The sequence below is a fragment of the Carcharodon carcharias genome, chromosome 10, assembly GCF_017639515.1.
Source record: "Carcharodon carcharias isolate sCarCar2 chromosome 10, sCarCar2.pri, whole genome shotgun sequence".
In the NCBI taxonomy this organism is placed as follows: Eukaryota; Metazoa; Chordata; class Chondrichthyes; order Lamniformes; family Lamnidae; genus Carcharodon; species Carcharodon carcharias.
This window is the reverse complement of record NC_054476.1, coordinates 30,485,275-30,510,324: the sequence shown is the minus strand read 5'-3', so window position 1 is coordinate 30,510,324 and position 25,050 is coordinate 30,485,275.

Sequence of the window (25,050 nt, the reverse complement as noted above, 5' to 3'; positions counted from 1 at the left end):
TTAAACATTGAAAAAATGGAGCAGCATCACAGCAATAGCTAACCATGCAAGAAGACAAAGGCTGCTGCAGTTGCATATTCAAAATCCGTTCTAAAAATCTGTGCTGAATGCCAGTGGTGAAGCTTCACACACCACCACCTCTGAATATGGAGCTCTCCACTAGTCAATCTCACCAACTGGAACCCTATCCTTATAAGCAATGGTTTAAATGTAAAGTTTAATGGTCACATGTTGAGCTCAGTATGAACAAGATGTGACTTGTCCCTTAGAACCTCAGTAATGTTTCTAAGTAGTATGAGCTCCAGGCAATCATATTTATGAGGCTTTGTTACAACTGCCACCAGCTGCACTCTGTTAACCCCTAACTTGGTAATATGCGAGTTGGTACCAAAAAGAAATCTGACCATGAATACTGCTGGATTGTCATAAAAAACCAAACTGGGTCACTGATGTCTTTCAGGGAAAGGAACCTGCCAATTGGACCAGTGTGACCGACATGATTCACTATTTCACACTATATGGCTGACTCTTAATGGCCTATCAAAGCTGGCCTGTCGAGCCACTGAGTAGTTCAGGGCAGTTAGGGTTGGGCAATAAATATGACCTTGCCCCAAATCCAAAATCAGGCAATGGAATTTAGAGATATCAATTAGAACAAAAAAGGGGAATAGAAGAGAGACATAAGAGAATAAAAAAAAAGAAAAAATGGGCAAAGAACAATATTCTCACCGAAAATACAAACATATAATGCAGAAAGATTCCAACCTAGCCGTTCAATGTGACTTTTGACATATTTATTATGTTTCCTGTTATTTGTTTGCAATCTGATTAGACGTTTTTATTCCCTCTCTTACAGGTCTTTTTCCCTCATTACCTTTCTTTCCCTATATCTTTCCCCCCTTTGACATGCAATCCCACATTCAGTTTTCCCCAACCTTATCATCCAATCTTTTCTCATATATCTCATTCCTTTCTTCTGCCTCTCCTATTACCTTTCTATCTCACTTATTCACTCTATGGTGGCTTTCGTACTCTCTTTTTTTCATTCATTTTCACTCCTTTATTCATTTTGCCTTTCTCCTCCTTTTATTGTCTCGCTTCCTTCCTCCTTGCCTCTTCACTCCCTATTTCCTTCTCTCATCTCCTTCTCTCTTTTACTCTTTTACTCCTTTAGCCCTTCACTCTTTCTCTTACTCCCTCTCACCACCTATTGCTTATGGTTACCAACAGAAAGACTTTGAGTGGAATCGTCCGGTCCTGATGGCCCCCATGGTGGGGGGGGGGGGGGTCAATTCAGGGTGCAAGGCGGAAATCGGTTTCACACCGGTGCGAAAGTACAGCAGGGTCAGCTGATGGTGTCCGCCATGGCGGAATGTGAATCCCACTGGAGGCCGGCGAGAACCCAATTTGCATCCTGGGATGGGATCATCCCCCCCAAGCCCAATTTACCATTAAGCCAGCTGGAAAACACGCCAGCCCAGAACATGTCTGGACAAGTGAGACATGCAGGCATCAGGAATCACCTGATTTAGGGTCCTGCTCAGATCGAGGACCTCCGAGGAGAAGAAGATGCTGGAGCCCTACAGTTACCCTGGATGCTGGTTGGATTTTCTTGGACATGGCTCCACCGTGAAGCTGAAGGAAGGTGGGAGGTCTCCTTTGATGCTTTGGGTCTGCTTTGGAACATCACAGTCTTGGCCATGGGCTGCTACGGCTGATCAGCAAAGTGGGACAGACAGAAAGGTCTAGCTGTGAGTGGAGCAGTAAGGTTTACTGGGGTGGGACAGGAGAGGAAAGTCTAGATGTGACTGGGAGAGGAAGGTGTACTGGGGTGGGGACAGTGAGGTTGTTGGGGGGGGAGGGGAGACAAAGGTGTGGGGCGGGAGGTTGTTGGGGGAGGACAAAGTGTCAGGGGTGGAGTGAGATTGGGAGGGGAGAGGGAGCATGGGGGGAGGAGAGTAAAACAGGGGGAAATGCAGCAAGTAGGGAAGTAGGTGTAAGGGGGGAGGAAGGTGTAAGGGAAGGAGTTCAGAGGGTGGAAGGTCTATGGGGGGAGAGGAATGAGGTCGGAGAGAGGAAGGTGTCGAGGGAAAGGAGGGAATAATGGTGGGTGAGGAAGTAAGGGGGGGTGATGTCCAGGTGAACGTGCAAGGGAGGGTCTGTGGAGTCAATGACTGTCTCCTGGGGAGTGAACTGAGGGTGGGAATGGTAGGAGGGAATGGTGAGTGTGAGAGAGGGCAGAGGTAGCAGAAGTGTGGGAGGGTGAGGGTGTGTCAGTAGGAGTACAAGGTACAACAAGGGTGGTTGGCCTGGGGGTGGGAAGGAGCCGGTTGGGGAGGATAATGTGTTTGAAGGTGAGATTTTCAGGAAGGTAGGGAACATGTACGTTCACCTGGACATCCTAGAGTGACAAGTTTTCGGGTTGGTAGGTGATGGTGGGGAAGTGGAAAGTGATACCGGGGGGTGTCAACAGTGATAAGGGAAAGGACATGGGTGACTGGGGGAGGGGAAAGGACAGGGGAGCTGACAATAAACTTGACCACAACCATGGCTGTCGAAATCAAAAGCCTCCTGTTGGACAGGCACAGGTGGTGCATGGGAGTGCAATAAGTGGGTGGGCTGAGATGCAGGTCAGCTCAGATGGACAACTGAAAGAGAACCCCAGCAGGCAACATTGAAAATGCTCGGGACTGTGAGATGAGTGTGATGGATGAAGGCTCCATGTGTGCGGGAGAGTGCTTGCATGAGGCTCCGAAAGGCCCTGCCACACACACACACACACACACACACACACACACACACTTCTCCCTTCAGAATCACTTGTGATCTGGCTGCGTGCAGCTGATATGCTAGTGGGGGGAATGCAGTGGGAGGACTCACGAAGCCTGTCAATAAAGCTGAGAGACATTACACATTATCCAGTGAAAGTGAATATATTTTCAGATTATAAAGTGACAAAAGGTATTCACCCGTGCAGCCAATTGTGATCAGGATTTCGTAACTTTCCTTGGTCTACCACTTCATGTAGGTGCTTGTTATGACCAATGCAGTTGGTAAAGTGGAGTTATTTAAAAATCCCAGAGGGAAACTTTAAACAACTGTCATAACCTATATTTTTAAGTGTTATGTTTGAGATGCGACTCTAAATTCAGGAATCAGACTACCAGTTCTCAAGGTTTTACATTAAACTAAATAAAAAATTTTATTAATTTACACAGGTTAAAATATATGTACACACGGCTACAAATTACTACTATCATAACTTTTAACAAATTCCCAAACTAATCTCCATTAAGGCAGCAGCAACCCATAGACTTAACCAAACACCAGGCAAAGCATTTTCACCTTACGAATTCAAAACTTGTGGAGCAAGTTGGAGGCTTGCAGCTGCCTTTTGATCTCACATTGCCTGTGCTGTGCACACCCGAAAACTGCTGAAGTTATACCTACCATCACTGATTGAGTTCAAATTCTCACTGTCTCACCAGCCTCTTTGAACTTCACCTTTTAACAATGAAACTCCTTTCATAGTACCAATTTAATTAGTAATATTGGCTTGGTAGCTGCTAGATAGGTGTCAGTTTTCACCCTACTCCTTGAATGCTCTATTCAAAAAATGCAAATGTATGCTATCTCTGTTACATATCAAAACTAGTACATATCAAAACACCCAGACTAGCTGGCTTTAATCCAATTAAGACACACCCACAAGACTAAACCTCTATTTTAAAAGAAAAGTATTTTCCAAAATATGATATACATTAATAGCTTCATGACAGTGCTGCCCTGAGGTTTCCAAAAGCAAATAAAAATAAAAATAAAAACTTTTAATTTTTCATTAATAACATGTCCCTGCTCATGTGACAGAGCCACATGAGGGGACATGTTTCATTACATTTTTTTTCATAACTCTTCATCTCCCTGAAGCAGCTCCATGCCTCAGGGAGATTATGCAGGGCTCAATTACGTGCAAGCGCAAAGTTCGCGCTCGGCTCAGCTCAGACTCCCCACTCCCCTCCTGCACAGGCAGCGCTCAGCACTGCCACTCACATTTCATGCTGGGCAGGCCTTAATTGACCCGCCAGCATGAAATCGCGGTCCAGTGCCGACTGCAGACGGCAGTCAGCTTCCTGACCGCCCCCCACCTGCCCCCACCGTGCACCCCCACCAAGGGCAAAATTCTGCCCCTGGTCAATAGTTATCCCTCAATTGACACCACAAAAACAGGTCATGCTCACATTGCTGTTTGTGGGAGTTTGCTGTCCGCAAATTCTCTGTTGTGTTTCCTACATTACAACAGTAAGCGCACTGCAAAGAAGTACTTCAATTTGGCTGTAAACTACTTCGAGTGGTCATAAAAAGCACTACATAAATGCAAGTCCTTCTTTCTTTACCGTGTTGTGTCAGAGCCAAGCATGCACGGCGGGCTCCCACTGAATGCAGTGGCACATTCGGGTCAGCATTTACTAGGATGCATTGCAATTAATTCAGAATGTAAGGAAATATAACTATTTTATTGTGGCTTATTGCTTCCCTGTTTTTTTTTTGCAACCCTCCTTTCAGGTCAGGGAACAAAAATCCATCTAGCATTCCAATTGGCTATCCCAGCACTTATCATTCTAATGGCCACTACTGAAAATAAAATTACAGATGTTAGATCACAACTTATTATTTATTTATTGAATTTACTAATAAGTTATTTATGCTTGACTACAACTGCATTATTTCTCCAAGTATTTTTTCAAGCTTTTTTTTATCTGATCAAGAAACCCACCCTCTACCAAAACCAATTGAATAATAGTTCAATGCACTAAATTATTACCTTGGCAAATGCTGTGAAGATGAGGGAAATTTACTGATCTCTTTAATATATTCTTGCACTAAAGCATCTTCTAGACTGCTGCATTGCGATCTCAGAGAATCAGTATATGGCACACTGCCTCTGGCTGTGGTTGCAGATGTTTTGCTGCTAGATGTGCTTGCACTCTTTGGCCTCTGATTTTTACCCATCTTGTATCTAGAAGGGAAGAAGGAGAGTTGACATACTCCAAAGACATTGCTAGAAGTGATAAAACAGACACAAAGAACAGTGAGACCAAATATGAATCCGGGGATTTGGCACCTTCATTCATGTTCATTATGGGATGGTTTAACAAGCGCTGGTTTCAATATTTAACTCAGACCCTGAGTCAAAATAATTTGAAGAAAAACTGCCAGCCATTCTGTTTAAAAAGAAAATTTTGGAAGTATGTTGCAAACTCATCATTTCGAACCATGCAAGATCTGTTTCTATGTTTAGAATTTCATGCCAACATTACAGATTTCCACATTTTCAATTTTTAAAAATCTTAACTAGCTTTTTTTCATTATTCATTCATGAGATGTGGGCATCAATGGTAAGGCCAGCATTTATTACCCATCACTAATTGTCCTTGAGAAGGTGATAGTGAGCCATCTTCTTGAACCTCTGTAATCCACGTGGTGTAGATACTCCCAAAATGCTGGTAGTTCCAGGATTTTGACCCAGTGACGATGAAGGAACAGCAACATATTTCCAAGTCAGTTTGGTGTGTGACTTGGAAGGGAAGTTGCAGGTGGTGGTGTTCCCATGTACCCACTGTCCTTATCCTTCTGGGTGGTAAAGGTTGTGGGTTTGGGAGGTACTGTTGAAGAAACATTGGAGAGTTGCTGCAGTGCATCTTATTGAAGGTATACAATGTAGCCATGTGCGTTGGTGTTGGAGGGACAGAATGTTTAAGGTGATAAATGGGGTGCCAATAAAGCAGGCTGCATTGTTTTAATTGGTGTTGAGTTTTTTGAGTGATGTTGGAGCTTCACTTATCCAGGCAAGTGAATATCATCTTAATTGTATATATTAAGGTTAGGTGTCTGGAGGTGGGGGGCAGTCACTGGGTTACTTTTGCACATATAAAGAGCACAGTTCATGTGCCCCTGTCAGACACAGCCCAACTGGTGACAAAAAAATCTTGGTGGCTTATTCAAAGCCAAATTAAAAACAAAGTTGCAGCCCTTTGTGTACAAAAAAAATGACTGTGCATTTAACTAAAGCGTCTGCTTAAGGACGGTCAGTGGGGTCGTGCCGAAAAGGTGAGCTACTTTGCACTTGCTGATCTGTCCACCATGTTGCTTTACAGGCCCGCTGGTTCCCTGACTGATCTATATGGGGTTCAACTAATAAAAGTGTATAAAGAGACACTTACTGACACTGGTGTTGTGGGTTGTAGAGTTAAGAACTATACATTTATAACGTCTCGCTTTGAGAATAAATCTAAAACTCAGTAAAGATTGACTTCTGGTCTCCTCTTTCACCAAGTGGCTATAAGAAGTGTAACATATCTCATTCCATCATTCTTGTGACTTGTGTCTTGAGATGGTAGAAAGGTTTTGGGAAGCTAGAAGGTGGGTCACTCACCACAGAATACCCTGACCTTGCAGGGCACTGTATTTATGTATCTGGTCCAGTTAAACTTCTGGTCAACGGTCTCCCTCGCAATGTTGATGATAGGGCATTTGATGATGCTATTGTCAAGGAGAGGTGGTTAGGCCCCCTCTTGTTACAGAGAATAATTGCCTGACACTTGTCTGGCACAGTTAGTGCATGTCACTTATCAGCCGAATTCAGAAGTCATCCAGGTCTTGCTGCATGCAAGCATGGACAGCGTGATTATCTGAGGAGTTGCAAATGGTACTGAACACTGTGTAATCATCAGTGAACATCCTTATTTCTGGCCTTATGATGGAGGGAAGATCATTGTTATAGCAGCTTAATGCAGTTAGGCCTGGGACACTAGTTCTGAGGAACTTCTGCAGTGATGGGGCTGAGATGATTGGCCTTCAACAACCACAGCTTGGCACTAGGTATGACTCTAACCAGTGCAAAGATTTTCCCGATTCCCATTGACTTCACTTTTATTAGGGCTTCTTGTTGCAATACTCAGTCGAGTGCTGCCTTGATGTCAAGGACTATCACTCTCACCTCATTTCCATGTTTACACCAAGACTGTAATGAGATCTGGAACTGAGCTGTCTTAGCAGAACCCAAATGTTAGCAAATGTGTAAATTAAACCATCTAACAAATATCCAAAATATCAAGTAATATAAAAATTGATATCCTTTTGACAAGAAAAATTCAGATCTTCTTTCTAACCATGAGTCCAGTTTCAAAATTCAGGGATAGATTTTATACACTAGTGTTGCTGAACCAGAGTTTCTCACAGCAGGGGCACAAATCTCCATCATGGATGAAGAGGGCATAGCCATGGAGTGAAAAGTGTGCAATATATGCAGAAATTGCCACATCGATTCCAAGTATGCGAAGGGAGTACTAATTGTATAACAATATTAATGGCTCCTATAATTCATGTAATTTTACTTGAATTTGAATTTTAAGATAGGTCGATAACAAATGAGAATTTTAACTCATATAATATAGCCCTATCATACCACTGTATTTCTTATGACAATACAGTGTCAGCTATTGCTCAGTGGGTAACCTTTACATCAGAGGTTGTGGGTCTTTCTCCAGAGATTTGAGCACATAATCTAGAATAACACTCCAGTTCAGTACAGAGGGAGCACTGCACTGTAGGAGGTGCCATTTCTCAGATGTGACATTAAAATGAGTCCCCATGTGCTTTCTCAGTGGACGTAAAAGTGTCCTGGGCAATAGTTATTCCTTAAACAACATATCTAAAGAAAACTAATTATCTGGTCATTATTACATTACTGTATGTGGGACCTTGCTGTGTGCAAATTGACCTCTGTGTTTCCCATATTGGCAACAGTGATTGCACTTCAAAAGTACTTCATTGACTATAAAGTATTTTGAGGCAACCTGAGGTCATGAAAGGTGCTATATAAACCATAGAAAAGTTACACTGCAGAAAGAGGCCATTCAGCCCACCATGAGTGTGCTGGCCAAAAATACAAAAATGAAACTAGCCGCTCATTTTAATGCCATTTTCCAACACCTGGTCCATAGCTTTGTAGGTTGCAGCACCTTCAGATGCAGATCCAGGTACCTTTTAAATGAGTTGAGCATTTCAGCCTCAACCACCAACTTAAACAGTGAATTCCTGACACCTGCCACCTTTTGGTTGAAAAAGATTTTCCTCATGTCCCCTCTAATCCTCCTACCAATCACCTTAAATTTATGCCCCCTGGTAATTGACCCCTTAGATAAGGAAAACAAATCTCTCCTGTCTACCCTATCTAGGCCCCTCATAATTGTGTACACCTCAATTAGAACACCCTTTAGCCTCCTCTGTTCTAAGGAAAACAACCCTTGCCTACCAATTGTTCTTCATAGCTACAATTTTCAAGACCTGGCAACATTCTTGAAAATCTCCTCTGCACTCTGTCCAGAGCAATTATGTTCTTCCTGTAATGTGGTGACCAGAACTGTATACAAAATTCTAGCTATGACCTAAACAGTGTTTTATACAGTTCCATCATTACACCCCTGTGTAATGCTTAATAAAGGAAAGCATTCCATATGCTTTCTTGAACACATTGCTCACTTGTACTGCTACCTTCAAGGTCCTGTAGACATGCACTTCAAGGTCTCTCACTTCCTCAACACCTCTTAATAACTTCCTGTTTTTTGAGTATTCTCTTACTTTGTTTGCCCTCCCCGAATGCACTACCACACTTTACCAGGTTGAATTTCATTTGCCACTTCTCCACCCATTCAACTAAACCATTGATATCATTCTGGAGTTGACAGCTATCCTCTTCATTATCAACCACCCTGCCAATTTTTGTGTCATCTGCAAATCTCCCAATCATGCCTTCCACAAACTGCAAGGGCCCCAACACTGAGTCCTGTGGGACACCACTGGAAACCGTTTTCCATTTGCAAAAACATCCATCGACCAGTACCCTTTGTTTCCTGTCACTGAGTTAATTTTGGATCCAAACTGCCACCTTCCCCTATATCCCATGAGATCTCGCTTTCCTGACCTGTCTGCCATGTGGGACCTTGTCAAATGCCTTACTGAAATCCAAATAGAAAGCATCCATTGTACTATCCTCATCAATCCTCCTTGCTACTTCCTCAAAAATTATATTAAGTTAGAAAGACACAATCTTCCCCTAACAAAACCATGCTGACTATCCCTGATCAATCCCTGCTTTTCTAAGTGACAGTTTACCCTGTCTCTCAGGATTGTTTCCAATAATTCGCCCACCACCGAAGTCAGACTGACCGGCCTATAATTTTCTGGCCCATCCTTCGCACTTTTTAAAATAATGGTACAACATTCGTAGACCTCTACTCCTTTGGGACCTCGCCTGTATCTAGTAAGGATTGGAAAATGATCTTCAGATCATCCATTATTTCCTCCCAGATTTCTTTCAACAGCCTGGGACACAGTCCATCTGGCCCAAGTTATTTACTCACCTTCAAGGATGCCAGTCTCTCCAGTACTTCATCTCTCACTACATTTATTGTATCTAATATTTCACACTTCTCTTTAACTAGAATGTCTGCATCATCCCTCTCCTTAGTGAAGAAAAAGACAAAGTATTCATTGAGAACCCTGCCCACATCTTCTGCATCAACACACAAGTTACCATGTGCATCTCTGATAGACTGTATCTTTTTCTTAGTTATTCTCTTGTCCTAAATGTATCAGTAAGACATCATTGGATTTTCTTCGATTTTACGTGCCAATATTTTTTCATATCCTCTCTTTGCTTTCTTGATTTCCATTTAGACTTCACCCCTGTACGTTCTATACTCCTCTAGGCTTTGTACAGTTTTAAGTCTTTTGAGACTGCCAAAAGCTTTCTTTTTCTGCTTTTTCTTGGCTTGTATGCTTCTGAATAACCAGGAAGCTCAAGATTTGGCAGTACTACCCTTTTTGTGGGATCATGTCTACACTGTGCCTGTAGAATCTCAGCTTTGAATGCCTCCCACTGCTTTGATACAGTTTTTCCTGTATCCAGTCCACTCTCACCAGCTCACCTCTCAGCTCAGTAAAATTTGTCTTCCCCCAATTTAGAAATTTTACTCCTGTTCTATCTTTGTCCTTTTCCATAATGATGCTAAATCTAACTGTATTATAGTCACTATCTCCAAAATGGTCCCCCACATTATTTCAACCACTTCCTAAGACTAAATATAGAATTGCACCCCCTCTTGTTGGACTGGTTATGTGCTGGCTAAAAAAGTTCTCTTGAATGCAGTTCAAGAATTTTGTGTCCACTGTGCCCTTCACACTGTTTGTATCCCAACTGATGTTAGGGTAGTTGATGTCCCCAGCGATTACAACACTATTGTTTTTGCACTTAGAAATCTGTCTACATATTTGCTCTTCCAACTCCCTTCCACTACTTGGGGGTCTATAGTACACTCCTAACAGAGGAGTTTTTATTTCTGAGTTCAACCCATATGGTTTCATTTGATGCTTCATTTAGTACTCCACAGCTGTAAATGATTCTTTAACCAGTAGTGCTATACCCCCACCTTTCTTATTGACCCTCCCTATCCTGCCTGAAAACTCTATATCCAGGAACATTTAGCAGCTATTTTTGCCCCTCCTTAAGCCAAGTTTCCATTACAGTGATGATAGCATGCTACCATGTGTCTATCTGTACCATCAGCTCATCAGCTTTACTTACTATGCTTCTTGTATTTACATATATACCTGTTAACACTGCCAAATTCCTGCGCTGTACACTTTTTAACCTGTGCTGTTTTTGTCTTTCAGAGTCACTCATTAATTCTCCATCTCCCATTCCCTGCTCTGAATTTGCCCTTGGGTTCCTATCCCCTGCCAATCTAGTTTAAACCCCACTCCCAACAGCACTAGCAAATCTCCCTGCGAGGATATTCATTCCAGTCCTGTTCAGGTGTAGACTGCCCAGCTTGTCCAGGTCCCACCTTCCCCAGAACCAGTCCTAATGCCGCAGAAATCTGATGTCCTCCCTCTTAAACAAGCTTTCCAGCCATATGTTTATTCACTCAATTCTCCTTCGATACTCGCTTGCACATGGGACTGGGAGCAATCCTGAGATTACTGTTTTAGAGGTCCTGCTTTTCAATCTCCTCCCTAGCTTCCTAAGGTTTGTTTTCAGGACCTCATCCCCTTTCCTACCTAAGTCATTGGTACCAATGTGGACCACAGCCTTTGGCTGATCACCCTCCCCCAGAAGAATGTCCTGCAGCCGCTCCGTGACATCCTTGAACCTGGCACTAGGCAGCATACCATCCTGGAATCACGTCAATGGTCACAGAAACACCTATCTGTTCCCCTAGCTAACAAATCCCCTATTACTACTGTTCTTCCCCTCTTCTTTCTCCTCTCCTGTATAGCAAAGCTGCCTGTGGTGCCACAAACTTGGCTCTGACTGCACTCCTCCGAGGAACCAATGCCCTCACTGGTATCCAAAACAGAAAATTGACTGGTGAGTGGGACCCCAGGCACTAACTGCCTAATTTTCTTGGGTCACCTCGTGGTCACCCATTTCCTTTTTGCATCCAGGTTCCTAAGCTGCGGTGTGACCACCTCTCTGAATATGCTATACATGTAGCTCTCAGCCTCACGGATGCACCACAGTGATTCCAGCCATCGCTTGAGCTCCAAAACCCAGAGCTCAAAGTTCTGCAGCTGGTGACACTTGCTGTACATGTTGTCCTCTAGGACTCTGGTAGCATCCACACCTTCCCACATATTACAAGACATGCATTCCACATGACCGAGCTATCCTGCCAGGGCTTCAACTTACTTCCTTTGCATTAACTTTATTTTACTTCGGTTTATTTATGCAACTTTATTTTATCTGGCCTTAACTTAAATTTATTTCCCTCTTGTTTATGTTTCTTACTTAAATATAAGTAGCCCCTTTTAAAAATAATGTGTTTTTCTAATTTTCAGCTACTTGATGACACTCCCTAACAGCAGTTTCTCACCAACCACTGAACTTATGTTTCTTCTGTGATCTTAGGTGCTACTGACTGCCTGTCCCAGGGTCCTCCTCTCATACTCTCCTCTAGGTGCTGCTGACTGCCTGTCCCAGGGTTCTCCTAAGCACTTTCCTCTAGGTACTACTGACTGCCTGTCCCAAGGTCCTCCTCTTGCACTCTCCTCTAGGTGCTGCTGAGTGCTTGACCCAAGATCCTCCTCTCGCACTCTCCTCTAGGTGCTGCTGACTGTTTGTCCCAGGATCCTCCTCTCGCACCCTCCTCTGGGTGCTGCTGACTGTCTGTCCCAGGGTCCTCCTCTCACACCTTCCTCTAGGTGCTGCTGACTGCCTGTCCCAGGGTCCTCCTCTCACACTCTCCTCCAAGTTCTTTCTTTTTTTCAATCATCATAGGGTACATTATTTTATAATGACATACGTATTATACCATGTAATTTTTATTTTAATTCATTCTTGGAATATAGCCAATACTGAGAAGTTTTCCTCTTCCTCAATTTTTTTTGAGAAGATGGTGATGAGCCTTCTTCTTGACCGCTGCAGTCCATATGGTTACGATACTCCCATGGTGTTGCTAGGTAGGGAGCACCTTTAACCCAGTGATGATGAGAAAACTGTGAAGACAGGATGGTGTGTGACTTGGAGATTACGTTCCCATTCACCTGTTGCCTCTGCCCGTTAAGGTGGTGAAGGGTACAGGTTCAGGAGGTGCTGTTGAAGAAACCCTAGTTACTTACTGCAATGTATACTGTAGATAGTACACATTGCAGCTATACTACCAATATGTTTTTCTGGAGATTCAGGCCATTGGATGAAATCCTGATTGAGTGATCTACTTTGTTTTGGGTGGTGTCAAGTTTCTTTAGTGTTGTTGCAGCTACACCCATCCAGTCAATTGAAAATTATTCCATCACACTTCTGACTTGATCCTTGTAGGCACTGGAAAGGCTTTGGGGAATTGGGTTGTGAGCATAACCACTGTAGAATATCTAGCCTCTGACCTGCTCAAGCAGCTGTATCATTTATATGACCCATTTGTGTTTCCAGTTCATGGTGGCTCCCAGGATATTGATAGTGAGGGACTCAGTGATGTTAAAATTATTGAATATCAAGAGGAGGTGATTAGGCCTTTGTAGTAATTATGGTTTTATTTAGTGTGTAATGTACCTTTAAGAGTAATACTTGTTAGGAATGGTCACATGATCTGTAGTAGCCAGTAGGAGAGTAGTGCAGTGTACCTCAGCAGTCAGTGTAGAGATAGAGTTGGAATTAAAAGCACATGTGTAGCTGCTGCTGAGTACATTGTAAATAAATTTAAGTTTTCCGCCCAGAGGTGTCTGCAGATCAACTCCACCATTAATAGCCCAACAGCCTTCTAGGTAGAGATGCTCATTGCCTGACAGTTAACCGACAAGTTCCATTCGTGTGATGCATCAGCTTAAGCATGGGCTCGCTGCATGTGGGCATGGACTGCTTCATTATCTGAGGAATTGCAAATGGAGCTGATCACTGCAATTGTCAGTGAGCAGACCCACATCTGTCTTTATGTTGGAGGGATGGTTATGACGGATTAAGATGATTGAGTCTAGGAAATAACCTTGAGGAATTCCAGCAGTGATGTGTCAAGACTGAGATGATTGAACTCCAACAACGTTTTGATTGCAGCTGATAATACTACTGCAAAAGTAACATCCTTGAGTGGAACCTGGCTTGATAGATCCTAACTTTTATTTTCTGTTTAGAAACATGGAGGATGGCTACTGAACAGAATCACAAAAGAATAAAACATTTATTAAACAAGAAAAAGATTAACTATGTTACATTGCTTCTTCACCCACCACCATACCTTTACAGATATATACAGATTCCTAAGGATAACACAAGTTATAAAATCTATCGTATACCCTAATGTTCACAGTAAGTATACAGCTCATGTAAACCAATAGGTGATCTGTGGTCGGACACACCACACTCCAAGATTGAGTGACAGATGCCACCCAAAGCAGATGGTATGGACCTCTCACTAACTCTGCATCCCTCCCCACCCCACCCCACCCTCAGACACTCATTATACTGTGATTCAAATGGTCTCACGGAAACTCTATCTTTCACACGGGGGTTTCCAACCTCCACTCTCAAAGAACTGACCTAGGAATCTTCCCCCAAACAACATTTTCTCTTGGACATCTTCAACAAGGGTCCAGCCGAGTTTTGATATCTCCTCCCGATGTTCCTCTCCCCTGGATTGCCACGGTATTCAAGCTTCACTTTCCATGCAATCTCTCAGATATTCAGCTATGCCAACAGAACACCGCTGCTTCACAGGCCCATAGTAAGGGGTCAGCAACCTTTGTCTGTCCTCAGGTCTTCTGGCTTCTCGCAATCCCACTTTGTTCCAAGTCTGCTCCCTGCAGTTCTGTTTTTTAATGAAGCCTTTTCCTCTGCTCCTCACTCTTAACTTCACTTAACAGGATCTTTTTCAGATTCATGTTCTTTTCCTTCGACTAGAAGGTCTTCTTGGCCCACTAGCTGGTTCTAGGACCTTTCTTCTTTGTTCTTAGAACTCTCTGTCTTCACCCTGTGGCATCAAAATTAAAACTGCTTTCTGTTTTTACCTGTCTCCCTGTGGGTCTCTCTCTCTCTCTGGAGCCCTGTTGCTAGGCAAGAGCACTGTTTTTTCTACTTGTGTTTGTTTTAACTCCCTAAACTACTAACCCCGTTGGTAAAACAATTCTTCATTCATTTCAAGAGTTGTAAAACTTCATTAAAAATGCAGGTATACATACAAGGCTTATAGACTTCTTGAGTCCATTTCACAGAACCTCTAAAATTAAACCAAACCCAGGATTCACCTTTCTCAATACACAATTAGAAATATAAATTAAACTTAAAGCTCAATATTGTCCCTTATTCCCATAAATACAAATATAAATCACTTTAACCTATCTCTAGTTCCTGACAATAACTATAACCATCCACCTTTGTGCCCACTGTGACTCCAGTTTTCTCCAGATCCCCATTGAATTCAGTTTTACTAGGGTTTCCTGGTGCTATACGCAGTTGAATCTTGCCTTGGTACCAATGGCAGTCATTCTCATTTCACCTCAGGAAATTACCTTGTGTCCATGTTGATACCAAGGCTGCAATGAGGTCTGGAACCGAGTGGTACTGGCAGAACCCAAACTGAGCATCAGTGAACAAGTTATTGGTGAGAAAGTGTCACTTAATAGCGATGTTGATGACTGCTTCTATAACTTTGCTGATGATTGAGGGCAGGCTGATCATTGACTGGTCTGAATTCATCCTGCTTTTTATATTATACAGAGTGCATAATTCTGCTGCTAAGATAAATCCGTGTCCTTTTTAGTTCAAACTATAGTAAGTAAGCACTGCTTTAAGTCTCAAGTCAATGAGAATTTAATTATTACTTGCGAAAGGAATTTTGCAGATTGGAAAATGTTTATGAGATCCAAGTTCCAAGTCAGAAGCATCAGGCACTCGGCTACTTCTAGGTACAGGGATCTCCATTCTCAAATTTTTTATCTCTACTTCCATTAAGCAGAGCATCCTGGCAAAATTTTCACTTAAATGTCAGCAAGTTATTCGCCTATAGAAAGGCATGATAGCAAACTCAGATCTTCTCCTCATCCTGGTTCATGCTTTGCCTCTCAAGCCCAACTGCAACACCTCAACTGCTGTCCCACTGAGATCAGTTAACTCAATATAACTCCGTGCTACATTGAACGTGCTTGTTTAAATTGAGCTAAAATCCACTGACCTGACACGAGAAACGATTGCTTACACATCATTTTCTTTCAAGATATTTTTATTCATTTACCGATTAACTACTGAAGTTCAGGGTAAGGAGGTAAGGCAAAAGTTTTTGAGACAACAACAATAACAACAACATTTATTTATGTAGTGATTTAATGGAGTAAAGTATCCCAAAGCACTTTGCAGGAGCATTATCAAGCAAAGTTTTGACACTGAGCCAGATATTGGTGCAGATGATCATCAAAGAAGTAGATTTTAGGGACTGTCTTAAAGGAGGAAAGAGAGGTAGTGAAGTAAAAGTTTAGGGAGGGAATTGCAGAGCTTAGGTCCTTAGCAGCTGACAACATGGTCACCAATGTTGGAGCGATTCTTAAATGACCAGAATTGGAAAAGCATAGGAGGATTGCAGGGCTGGAGGCAATAATGGAGGTAGGGAAGAGCAAGGACATGGAGGGATTTGAAAACAAGGACGAGAATTTTAAAATCAGGGCATTGTTTAACCAGCCAATGTAGGTCAGCAAGCACAGAGTGAAAAAGGACATGGCCAGCAAAGCTTTGGATGGCTTCAAGTTTACAAGGCTTCAAGGATAGGATGTGGGAGGCTGGCCAGGAATTCATTGGAATAGTCAAGTTTAGAGGTAACTAAGACATGGGTGAGGGTTTCAGCAGCAGATAAGTTGAGGCTGTGATGGAGTCAGGCGATGTTATTGAAGTGGAAATTGGTGGTCTTTGAGTAGGCATGGATATATGCTCAGCAGGTCTGGCAGCATCGGCAGAGAAGAAAAGAGTTGACGTTTCGAGTCCTCATGTGGAAGTGTCATGAGGACTCGAAACGTCAACTCTTTTCTTCTCCGCCGATGCTGCCAGACCTGCTGAGTTTTTCCAGGTAATTCTGTTTTTGTTTTGGATTTCCAGCATCCGCAGTTTTTTGTTTTTATGGATATATGCTCATAAGCTCATCTCTGGGTCAAATATGACACCAAGACTACAAATGGTCTGGTTCAGATCTGGACAGATGTGCTTATGGATTGACCATAGGTTTCTGTGGAAGGACAGGTCAAATGTGTTGAATGGCTGTCCTCATGTTTGTGACCTTCAGAGACCCTGGGATATTACTGGTGGGGGCAGGGGGACTGGTCACGGAGGGGTAATGTAATGGATGGCTCACTCGGGAGCTGCCGGGCAGTCGGATTTCCGGGAGTTCCAGCAGTCCTGGTAGTGCCAAGGTCCCATCAGTGAGCACTGCCGGGACTGCAGCCAGTCCCAAGAAGAAGACCCAATGGTTCCTGGAATATTGTAACTCCAGGGTATTGGACAGGAAGGGTTTGGTCAGTTGAGGGAGGGACAGGGGGTGGGTTTTGGAGAGCTGGTGAGTAGGAAGAAAGTAGGGTACTATCTTAAGGGGGATGCCCCCCCAATAGGCAAAGGGCACACCCCAAAGATGGTACACCCCACTTCTTTCCTGCCCTTTTAAAAATATTTTACAGGAGTGGCCAATGCACTCCCGCCCAACTGCCCATGCCAACCATATTATGGTGTGGGCAGAGTATTATCGAGGTCAATTGGCTTGTTAACAAGCTCCATTAACCCTTGATTATTGATTCCAATACAGCAAACGGGCTGCCGATTTTAGCGTCCGCCCACCTACCATTATGGGAATGAGCTCAGGGGTGGGCAGGAGTGGGGTAGGATGGGCACCTGCTCTATTTTATGTGCCCCCCTGCCAAAAACATGTCCAGCATAAAATCCAGCCCCCAATTACAAATTTCAACTCTAATTAATCAAGAAAATGGTCTACATAAAGTCAGAATACATTCTTAATAAGCTGAAATATGTCAATCATACTCACAATACTGTCAAGTTCCTTCAGACTACTCAAACCAGTGCATTCTGCATTAAATCTTATTGTCTTTCAGTATTAATTAAGAAATCTTTTTCTTACTATAGAAAGGGTACTTCCTCTATGTTAGGTGGACCTTCCATCATCTCCCTGATCACTACAAGCACTTGGCTAACAAGTGTAAATGCATTGCATGGCTTGTAATTCAAACATACAAATTAAGAGCAAGTGTAGGCCATTCAGCCCCTCTTATAGACATCATGCATTACACTTTCATTATCCTCAACAGAAGCTGTTCTCAAAAAATATTTACCATTTTATCCATCTTCTGAATTTAATTTTACAATTTTGTTTGGGTTAATCAGTGATTCCCAGACAGCTGCACAAACCATTTTAAATTTACTGTGTAATGATATTTTTAAAAAAATTGCTAATTTGGAATGTTGTAAGAAAACTTTGCCAAAATATCTATGCTTGAAACTGATTAAAAATTGACACAATGGATAAGAAAGAATTTGGAATGGGTAAAATACCTTTTAAAATTTGCACTCATCGATTAAACAAAAAATGTTTCAAATTAAAATTGGCAGTCATGGAGGAAGGTAAACCTTGCATTCATTTGGTGTGAATTAACTGAGCAGAAATTAAACACTTGTTTAATATTACCAATTAAGTGACCTGTTGATGATATATTGGCATACAGTTGAGGTGCTCACCAGACACCAAAAAAAAATATTACTTTTAAACTTAAGCAGCATCGCAAAAATTGATCAATTTTAAACCTTTAAAATAGCACATCGAACACTTTCAGTCTTGTCTCTTCGCTTTAGCATTTTTGTCCTATTACCAAGATAGAGAGATGTGGCTATTAAGTGCCAAACCAATTACGGTTGTATAACCCCAAATCAGAGCTAATGAAAGATGAACTTGACTCCGCTCTATTACTGGGACATTTTCTAACAGATTAATAAGCATTTTAAGTGCTTTGCCTAGAATATGGCAGCTATTAGTCATTTGTAAGCTGTTACCAATGTGCTGTGTGCATGCACCCATTTGCAGATAAATCAAATAAAGCTGAATCGTAGCAGCAATATCTGGCTGTCACTGATAGTTACTGGCTCAATATCTGTTACAGGTACAGCAGTTAATGAACATTAGCTGCAGTGACTCTTTTATGATTAGGGATCTTCCTGGTACCTAAATTCAGTTTACAACAAGTTCAAATTGTATACGTGTTATAGCCCTCTCCAGTTGCAGACATGATACTGTGGTCTGCTTTAGAGTACTACCTGTGTCTAGTCCACCTGGAAGAATTCATACACTTGGAATTTTCTTTCTATGACTAAAAAATCACTCAATCAATTTCCAATCCTTAAAGAAAACAGAATAATTACACTGCTGGTTGTACTGTGAAGTCAAACAAGTGATATTACTGTCCCTTAAACACAGGTGCTAAAACACACTGTGGGTATTTTTAACTCTCCATGCCTTCCTAATTAGAATTAACACAATTTTATTCCTTTAAGCTGCTAATTAGCAATTAGCAGTCATTTAATTAGTAATTTGCATATATTTTTCTCAAATAAAGTTCTAGTGCGCATTGGCCTGCATAACCCATATTTTAAAAAATTCTTGACCATACTCTGCAAGCTATGTTCTCACTGATGCATCAATGTGCACTTGAAGTACTTGTGTCATGCAGGCACACATACATAAAACAGAAATACAGAAATAAAACAGATGATTGGCAAATGCAGTGGCTTGTCGTAACCAAAAATATTACATTTGATTTTATTGCAAGAGAGTCTATGATTTGAAAGGTCACGGGCCTGAAATGTTAACTCTGTTTCTCTCCACTGATACTGTCATAATCGGCTGAGTATTTCCAGCTTGCTCTGTTTTTAATTTCAGAATTCTGTTTTGTGATTTATTCTCCAATTCTTTTTTCATGAGAACATAAAACCAGTGGCATAATCTATACTATAAAAAGGAGTTGTTAGTCTCTAAAACCAGGGCCATTAGTTTGTGGTAACAAAAATGGAAAAAGTTAAAAATACTCAGCAGGTCAGGGGACATCTGTGGAAGAACAGAAGTCAATGTTTAGGGTTGACTATCCTTCCTCAGGACAGGAGTAGAATCTTAGGCTTGGAATTTCGCTGACTGATGTCTCTCCCACAGGTGCTGCTGACCTGCTGTGTATATTTCCTTTTTCAGATTTCTAGCACCTGCAATATTTTGCTTTTTGTTTCCATTGGTTCATCCCTATCTCTGTAACTTCCTCCAGCTCCAAGAAAGACCTCTGCAGCCCTTCAATTTTGGGCTCCTGTGCATTGTTGATTTCCCTCACACATGATTGGCAGCAATACTTCTACTCCTAAATTCTGGGATCCCCTCCCTAAACCTCTCTACTTCTCTACCCTACTTTCCCCCTTTAAGAAGCTCTTTAAAATCTACCTTCTTCTTTGACTCAGGTTTTGGTCACTTTTCTAAAATCTCCTTTTGTGACCAGGTGTCAATTTTTTCCAATAATGCTCTGTGAAGCACCTTGGGATGTTTTGCTATGTTAAAGGTGCTATAGAAATGCAAGTTTTTATTGGTGTTAACTGAATAAGTCAAATTGTCTTTCTGCTACGCGGAATTCCGGGAACCTCATTGATCTTCTGGAGATTGCATTCAATGATTTTGCATGGTTCATGTGCAAATAGAAATCCAACAACGTAGCCTATAAGCATCCAAGGGACTCCTATTTCTGATTATCAAACTGTCTGTTTATGTAGACGGCAAGAGTAATATTCTGACAATTAACAGGCTTTAAGGGGTCGCACTCAGCAATTTCAGTAGCTTTTCTACAAAGAAAAACTGTGGCTTTGATGGTTACATAGAATTGCATAGCATTTATCACACACAAAGAGGTAATTCAGAAAAACAGTTCTGTGCTTGACTTTATGCTCGACCCGAGCCTCTTCCCACCTATGGGCCTGAATTTTAATGTTTGGCCCTGCACGCAGTAGGGGAGGCCAGCAGTGAGCTGGGAATCCAGAGGTTTCTGCAGCACACTTGTCAATGGCTTATTAATTGAACCATGATATTTGCACTTAACTTTCAGATTGCCCAACCAATTGGAGTAGGTGGGTGTGATGAGCTCCACCATTTACAGGGACCCACAAGGCTTTGAATGAAAGCATTCTAGAAGTGCCAGAACAGAGCCACCAACTGGACAAATGGAAAGTCCATATGCAAAGGCTGCACCACGGTTCTCAAATGTGACCCTGGACATCTTGCTGCAGGCTGTAAGGACCTGCGGGGAGGCTCTGTGTAATGCAGGCAGTAGAAAGAAGGGAGCCTCAGAGAGAAGCAGATGTGGCTGGAAGTGGCAGAGGGGGTCAGCACCAGAAGTCGGTACCTCGCTCCTGAATATGGTGTTTAATGATCTAATAGGTTTAATGATATAATTAGGACAGGAAATGTGAGTAGCATTCCGCATTCAGATGCAAACCCCCTCACTTTGCCTTTCACAGCTTTCTCCTGTACATCATTCTTTAGACTCAACAAACATTGCAGGTGCATCCATCCACCCATCCATCTCTCTCAATTAAGCCATATTCTCATATTCCCATCTGACTAGTCGCCTCCAACACTCATGCTCATCTTACTGCAAAGTCACACCAATCCCTCACAGTGACCATCCACAAATGCTGCCCTTCCATCCTCTCAAAACATTTTCACAGTTTTTATTCATAGGTCTCTTCTTTCTCTTCTCACAGAAGAAGAGAGCACAGAACACTAGGGAGAGGCAGAGAACAGGAGGTGGCCATCCAGTCATTTCCATCTTGACAGCTGTGCAGGGAGACAATGGAGGTAAGCCAGGTTTCAGCATACCCCAGATACATGGTGACAGAATTAAAGATAATATAGCCACATAGCATTGTAACATGCACTCATGTAAATGTGATGTCTACAGCCATTGAAATAAGATAATCTTGCACAATGATGGCTTAGAATCCTCTCACCTTCAGTTCTAATTCATGTTTTTCATCACCCACAGGTCCCATAAGCATCCCTAAGCCATTGCTACCAGAGGTTGAAGACTCCTGTGAGTCACTCACTGAGGATGCACCGTAGCAAGACTCATGCGCATCCTCCACCTGCTCAGATATGCACACCTCCATGGGCCAGCCAACAGGTATTTGAGTGGTCTAATGGTGAAGCATCCATCACAAGTGAGCACAAACAGGTGGTGGAGACAGAAACAGCATTGGAGAGTTGCCATTGGGGGACACAGGGTTCCCCAAGCTCAATTCAGCTGGATGCAGATGCTGAACCTCAGGGCTCCCTGGTGTTCTGTGCTCTCTTCTTCGGCAAGAAGAGAAAGAGACCTATGAGTAAAAACTGTGAAAATGTTTTGAGAGGATGGAAGGACAACATTTGTGGATGGTCACTGTGAGGGATGGGTATGACTTTGTAATAAGATGAGGGTGGGTGTCAGAGGTGACTGGTCAGATGGGAATATGAGAATATGGCTTAATTGAGAGAGATGGATGGGTGGATGGGTGCACCTGCAATGTTTGTTGAGTCTGAAGAATGATGTACAGGAGAAAGCTGTGAAAGGCAAAGTGAGGGGGTTTGCATTTGAATGTGGAATGCCACTCACCTTTCCTGTCCTGATGAAGAGAACTAATCTGGAGCAGAAAATATGTGGGGTTCTGTCAGAATTTCCAGGCACACTGAATATGAATGGAGAGAGTTTGGAGGAATCAATCCCTAGCATGAGCGCCATGATTTCGCAGGTCTTTGCACTGATATCTGCATCCATGGAGAATGTGCCTCCTAAGAGGAGTAACTGGGTTGACAGTCCACCGAGTGCATGCTAGCCATCCTCAATGGCTGCACTCAGACTGCCATCTTAAGCATGATGGAAAAAAGTCTCACTTTGACCTTCTCTGAAGTATAACAAAATGCTCTCCAACTCCTGATTAGTAGGGAAATGTGTGTGGGCCATGAGATGGTAGATGCTTGATAGGCACCCCATCCACCACCTTAAACGTTCACTTCCTCCATCACTGGCACACACTGGAAGCACAAGATGCATTGCATCGAACTCGCCAAGTCTCCTTCAACAGCACCTTCTAAGCCCATGACTTCTACCACCTAGAAGGACAAGGGAAACAGACACATGGAAACATCACCACCTGCAACTTCCCCTCCAAGCCACACACCATCCTGACTTTGACCTATATTGCCATTCCACTGAGCCAAAAAACCTGGATTTCCCTCATAGCACTGTTGATGTGCCTACAGATGGACTCAGTGGTTCAGGAAAGCGGCTCCCCATCACCTTCTCAAGGGCAGTTAGGAATGGGCAACAAATTTTGGCTTTTTTGGCAGCACTCAGATCCCATGAAAGAATAAAGGAAAGTGAGGAATCTGCTCAACGCATTTTCACTCCACACCTTCCCCCCACCCCCCCCTTCAGTCAGAGTTCTAAATGCTGCTTCCTTTTCCAATGATTGAGTCTGCTCCTCACGGGTGTAGGTGGGCCAATCTTTGGCAGGGTTCTTATGCCTCCAAAGGATTTCAGACAAAAACATCTGAGCAGTCAGAGCAGGGATCTGAGCGGCCTACCCCTACCCCTGTTGAAGCCACATGGATTGTACTAAGAGTATAGGAAAGGAAGAAAATGAATTATACTTGTACAGGGATATTCACTTCAGTGCTTAAGACTGTATTAAGTCATCACATTTCTCTTCCTATGAACAATAAACTTTATTTCAAAGCTCCATTCATTGCCCCACCTTCCCATTTTTGACTGCAGATGCTAAATGGCTTTCTGCCTTGTGAAGAATGATATGACAAAAGTAAGAAATGAGCAGTGAGTGGCTGTAAGAGGAATGAACTGTTGCTTCATGCTGGGCAGGGGCCACATTGGGTTCAGAATTGGTGTGCCAAATGTTGGCACTGTCTCCAATTAACTGAGTCAGTCTTGCCGGAGTCAGTCCGTCCCAGGCATCCCTGGCAGCTGGAAGCGGCTACAAGTGTCCTCACCATTTCAGGTTCCTCCTCCACCTCCCGGTCTTCCCCTAGCTCTCCCTCCAAAGATGCAGAGCGGTCATCGCCTTCCTCCTCCTGCAGTTACAGTCCTCGCTGCTGCACAAAGTTTGTCACACCACTATCATTCTAGAAACCCTTGCTGGTGCACACTGAAAGGCACTCCCAGATTATGCCGGCATCTGAACCACATCTTCACCATTCTGATAGCCTGCTCAATGACACTACTTTTGCTTAGATGGCTTTGGTTGTATCTTTCCTAGGAATCAATCGTAGGGCTCCTCACAGGTGGCATCAGCAACATTTATAGAGGGTAACCCTTGTCTCCAAGGAGCAATCCATCAACTCTGTTTGGAGTTACAAAATGAAGGCATTCTGACAGTTCCCTGGGCATCTTGCACAGACGTATACAGTGATCATTCTCTCTGTTGCACACTAGCTGGACATTAATAAAGTGGAATTCCTTTCAGTTATTAAATACTTCTGGGTGATCCAGGGGTGCACATGATTGGCACATGTGTAAAATCTATGATTTCCTGTGCCTATGGGAGTCCAGCCAATGCAGCAAATCTGAGGACTCACTCATTCTGACTGGCCTCATCTGTTTGCCCTGACAAACATGTCATTGTTCACCTGGAATTTCACTTGTGGACCTCAGATTATGAGATTCTATAAACATCTCCTGCAGATTATTGCAAGGCTGATGGCAGAGAAGAGCAGGTCCAAGCCAAAAAAAACTCCAAGGCAGCAGAAATAACCTCCAAATACTAGGAAATCAGCTCCAAAACAGTGAAAGCACACTCTCAGAATAAAAAAGCCTTCAACTTAGACAAGGAAGCAGCTGTCATATCCCAGCATTTAAAGGCTTTCTGTCCATCAATTGTACAGCCTCGTCAACTTCCATTGTCTTCCCATCTTATTCAACCTGATGAATTCCAGGAAGGCCTGGAAACCTAGATGGTTAGGGTTAAAGACAGAATCCAAATTTAAAACTGCAGCTAATTCGCATGCAACATTTGCAAATGTCAGTTTCCAAAGCTCTAACAAACATGTTCAAATTAAACGGAAGTCAGTAGGTTCTTGCTGCCTTCTCGATACAATGACAGTTTCTTGTGTTGTAACCTGTCATCTACACAGAAGCCCACCCACCCCAGCAGGTTAAAATTCAGCTCACTTGCAGGTAGTCTGGCAGATTCCTCGTCCTTTGTAGAAACCATCCAGTCATTCAGTCCATTGAACGTAACAAAATGAGAATCAGGCAATTGCTATAAAGGGTGGGTGATCCTTGCTACCAGATTACCATCCCCTGTTGCCAACACCATATTGGGTGACAAAGACAAAAATCTACCCCAAAGTACTGAGATTTGTGTACCTCCATCGAGGTGGTTTCAGTCAACTTTCAAGTGATTGAAAGTCTTAAACAAAACCAGTTTGCATATATATTTTC